At 52.1% G+C, this 5,029-nt stretch overlaps 1 long non-coding RNA gene across 1 annotated transcript; it reads left to right on the plus strand.

Annotated features, from left to right (window-relative positions):
* Positions 1 to 985: 985 nt before the first annotated feature.
* Positions 986 to 1,533, plus strand: LOC139831908 (uncharacterized). The gene is made up of 3 exons (XR_011746308.1): positions 986 to 1,106; positions 1,185 to 1,238; positions 1,326 to 1,533. It is a non-coding gene; the product is annotated as an uncharacterized lncRNA (long non-coding RNA).
* The last annotated feature ends 3,496 nt before the right edge of the window (positions 1,534 to 5,029 follow it).

Below are 5,029 nucleotides of genomic sequence, written 5' to 3' on the forward strand. Positions count from 1 at the left end.
CGTGCGGCCCCTTCACTGTCAGATCACCGCACGGAGGAGGATCTTTCCTTCCTCCCGGAACACCAAGACACCGGCGCCAGCAACACCGGCGCCGGAGAAGAAGAAGCTGCCGGGCGGGCGGAGCCTTTTGCTCCTCCCGTCCTCGAAAAGACAACCTCCGCGCCGGAATCTTCCGCGCCGGAAGGCTCCAAGACGGGTGACGCTCCTAGCGCTCCCCCTTCTCCACGCACCATCCTCATGCCTCCGCCTGAGGCTCCTCGCGCCCAGCCCTCCAAGGCCGCTCCTGGCGCGCCGCCGGCTAAGACTTCCGGGGCCTCTTCTACCGCGCCGCCGCCCAAGCCCTCCAAGCTCATCAAGGGGAAGGCGACGGCCTCCAGCGCCCCTTCGGGCGGCCAGCAGCCCTTGGTGCTGCACGTCTCCAAGGCTGCCAAAAGCGCCAGCATGAAGGCCACCGGCCTCCTCGGCCGCATTACGGAGTTCCAGCGCCAAGGCCGGGACTGGGGCACCTCCTGCCGTATGCCCAAAAGTGGAACGCCGCGGACATCACTCCGGCGACCCGCGGCATGGGCAAGGATCGGCTGCCGGCACCTGATCCTGTCGGGGATCGGTGTTCTGAGGAGCACTTCATGCGGCTCCGGGCTGCCGTAAAAGAGCTTGACAGCGCGTGGTATGATTCCACGAACAATCTGACGGTATGTTCTATTAACTTTCAACCTTTGCCGGTTTCTTCGTTTCCGGTTCTGCTTTATCTTTTCCTTAGTTTCATGCCGGTTTCTCTCTTGTCTATCTTCCCAGTCCCCGAGTTTTGTGGTGAGAGCGCAGCTCTTAGCGCAAAACTTAACTTAAGTTTTTAGCGCAAAACCGGCACTGCCAGTCCCCGAGTTTCGGGTTAAACATCTTCTTCTTAACACATAATTTACCTTAGAAATGCGCAAAACCGGCACTGCTACCCCCGAGTTTCGGGTTAAGAACTTGGTTCTTAGCACAAAATTTTACCTTATTTCTTCTTTTTCTTGAACAGGTCACCGCTGACACTCGGAAGGCCCTCTTCGAGGAGCTTTTATGGGAGCACCGGGAGCTCGCTGAGGCACATGACAAGTGCCAAGGTAAGTTTTTCGTTTCACCGGCATCTTTGCTACCGGAAACCTCTTTTCCTTGTGATATTTACAATTTCTGTTCAACAGTGATCCCGGAAGCTTCCATCGATGCTCTCAAGGAGCAGCTCGCCACGGCCCAACGTACTATTTTTTCCCTTCTCCTTTGAACTTGGTTTGTTTTCAGTTTTACTAGTGTAGCCTTGCTAACACTCATTTTTCCGGTTACAGGGGAGAAGGATGAGCTCAGCCGGCAGCACCAGGAGGAGCTAAACGCCCTCAAGACCAGCTACCAGGAGCTCAAGTCTCAGTTGATTCAGCTGGGGCTTGACCACGCCAAGGCCCTCAAGGCCGCTGAAGTGACTGCAGCGGCCAAGTTGGACGAGGCTCTGGAGAATGCCTGCAATGCCACTGTGGTGTTGCGGGCAGAGCTGGAGGAGATGACCAAGGCCGGAAGGGTGCCGAGGAGAAGGCCGCGCGGGGCCGGAGGAGGGGCACAAGGAGTGCGATCAGCTGATCCTGCACCGACACACTTGCCCTCCGTAAGTTGTTTTCTTTTACACTTTGACTATCGCATACGAGCCTTTTTTCCTTCGACCCCATTTTTGTTTCCGCTATCTTTCCGTCCGGTCTCTCTTCTTCCGGATTCTTTTCTCTCCGGTCTCTTTTTCTTCCGGTCTCTTTTTCTTCCGGACTCTTTTCCTTCCGGTCTCTTTTTCTTCCGGACTCTTTTCCTTAAGCTTTTTCTTTCTTTGCACAGGCCTCTTTCCGGACTCGCAGAGGTATGCCGTCAAGAAGGTCGACGCGCAGCGCAAGGACAAAGGCCAAGCGGATCTTACCGTGCCATGGACGCCCAAGGACCATCTGGTCGCGCTTAACGCGCGGGTGTCCCATATGCGCTGCATAGACCGCAATCTTTCGGACATCCCTGATGTAGCTACCCAGCTATACAGGACTTTATGGCCTGGCGAGGAGGTGCCGGACACCTTCTCCCTCATCAACGACCGCACGAAAGGTGCCGGCAGAGGATCCGCGAGTGGCGGTGCTCTGCTGCCCGCGCTGGAGCGGACTCCGCCCTCACGCGTCGCCCGCTCCCGGTACCCGGAGCTCAATCTGGACGCCCTTACCGGCGTGCGCGAAGGCGCAGAACGGATCTGGACCCGATCCTCTCCGCCAAGCGGCAGGATCGCGCGTACCGCATCGCGGGAGTATGCCGACATGCGCACCTTCATCCCTCCCCTCCCGGCGTCACGGATTATCTCGACGAGGAGGAGGGTGAAGCCGAAGAAGAGGTCCTGGGCGATGCTGGTGGCGGCGATGCTCCTCCGGAAGCCCCCGCTGCATGATGATTTCCTTTGAAGTGTTTGCTCATTATATCTGTTGGTCCCGTTGCTTTAAGACAATATCTGTTAAATTCTGCCCCGAATGCCGGGGCTTATGATGTAAAACTTAAGTTTGCCTGTGGTTGTGCTACAACATTTCCTGCCGGTAAGCTATACCGGTAGCTAAGTACTTATGAGTTTGCCTTAACATATTTTGCTTTTGGTTCCGCTTTTATCCTGCACTGCAAAGATTTCTCAATTGCTTCCGCATCCAATTTGATGCATACTTGGTTCTTTTGCCTTGGCTCTGCCTTTGCCTTCTCCGGGCGTTCTTTGGCGTATGAGCACAAGGTTCTTTCACCAAACAAGCATCTTCTTGAACTTAGAAATAACTTTGAAATTTTGCAAAAACCGGTTTAACCGGGGTTAATTAAATTTTTCAGATTGTTCTTTCCTCGCTTTCCCTTTTCGCAGCTTCATGTGCTTATCCCCTACCGGTTTATCTTGCTTGCCATGAAGCCGGTTTGCGGACAGCAGCAGAGTCGAAGACTCCGGTAGGATTTAGCACACTACTAAACCGGAAAGAAAAAACATTCAATAAGCAACCGGTAAACTGAAAAAATAGACAAGTTACATGCAACTTAAGTTGGGGTAGTCCCCGAGATTCACTCAAGGTTCCGGCATCTTTTATCCATAGCATATAAGGTACAAAAAGGAACTTCTTACACCACCACTTCAAGAGTAGAAAGGACGCAAATGAGCTACGTTCCATGGACGCTTGCTCTCCTCGCCGGACTCCGTCCGCCTTTCCTTTCTTCCATTCCTGTGCATCTATCAAGTAGTATGCATCATTGTGAAGCACCTTGCTTACAATGAAGGGACCTTCCCACGGTGGCAAAAGCTTATGCCGGCCTTGCTGCGCTCGCACTGTGCGAAGTACAAGATCTCCTTCCCGGAAAACTCTTGGGTTAACCTTCCGGTTATGATAGCGTCTTAGGTTTTATTGGTAAATGGCTGTTCTTGCCAAAGCCAGCTCTCTTGCTTCTTCTAGCAAGTCCACATCGTTTTCTCTGGCCTCTTTGACCTCTTGCTCAGTATAGAGCTGTACCCTTGGTGAATCATGGATGATATCGGTTGGTATCACCGCTTCTGCTCCATAAACCATGAAGAAGGGAGTGTATCCGGTAGACCGGTTTGGAGTTGTTCTTATACTCCACAGTACTGATGGTAGCTCATCGAGCCAACATCCCGGTGACTTTTCCACCGCATCAATGAGTCTAGGCTTGATACCGGAAAGCACCAAGGCATTCATTCTTTCTACTTGGCCATTGCCCCGTGGATGTGCCATCGAGCACAAATCCAACCGGATGTTCTTTTCTTCACGTAACCTTTTGAACTCACCTTGAGCAAAGTTGGTTCCGTTATCGTTGATGATGTGCGGGTATCCATACCGCAAAATGACATCTTTCAAGAATTTCACAGCTGTATGCCCATCACACTTTGCGATAGGTTTTACTTCCAGCCACTTGGTGAACTTATCCACCATGACCAAGATGTGAGTCATCTTGCTTCTTGCGATTTTGAATGGTCCAACCATGTCAAGGCACCAAACAGCGAATGGCCATGTTAGCGGTATTGTCTTTAAACCGGATGTCGGGGTATGATTTTGCTTGGCGTACCTCGGCAGCCGTTGCATTTTCTTACCAAATCCTCGGCGTCCTCCAAAGCAGTGGGCCAATAGAACCCATGCCGGAATACTTTTGCTACCAAAGCCCTTGATGAAGCATGATGCCCACATTCTCCTTGGTGAATTTCCTCAAGCATTTCTTTTCCTTCCTCCGGTTCCACACATCTTTGAAGGACACCGGTAACGCTTCTCTTGTACACCTCACCATTGATGAATGTGTAAGCTTTGGACCTTCTTTGTATCCTCCTTGATTCATTTTCGTCAGCCGGCAAGGTGCCGCTGATCAGGAATTCCTTAATAGGTTTAACCCATGATGGTATTTCTCGAACCAAAAACACCGGTGCATCTATCTCCATGCTATCTACCAGCATCGTTTCTTCCGGTATGGGTACAGCAGTCCCCGAGCCTACCGGAGCAGTCCCCGAGCTTGCCGGAGCAGTCCCCGGGTTCCCTTCATCGATATCCATGGGTACTACGTGTGACTCGGTACAAAAATTGATTCTGATTCCGGGCTCGGCTTGATCGATGGCACTCTTAGGTGAGCCAAAGCTATTCCGGGAGGAATTTCTTGCCTAGATGAGCCCAACTTGGACAAAGCATCCGCGGCTTCATTTTCTGCTCGCGGCACATGGTGAAACTCACATCTTTCGAAGAATCCGGCAATCTTTTGCACGTGAAACCGGTACAAGGCCATGTTGGCGTCTTTTGCATCCCAATCTCCTGAGCACTGCTGTACCACAAGGTCTGAATCGCCATAGCAAATGATCCGGTGTGCACCGATTTCTTTTGCGACCTTAAGCCCATGGATCAAAGCTTCATATTCAGCGACATTGTTCGATGCCCTGAAATGTACTTGCAAAACATACCGGAGGTGGTCTCCTTTTGGTGAAGTAAGCACCACACCGGCACCTAGACCTTCCTTGAGC

Source organism: Lolium perenne, chromosome 1, assembly GCF_019359855.2.
Source record: "Lolium perenne isolate Kyuss_39 chromosome 1, Kyuss_2.0, whole genome shotgun sequence".
Lineage (NCBI taxonomy): Eukaryota > Viridiplantae > Streptophyta > Magnoliopsida > Poales > Poaceae > Lolium > Lolium perenne.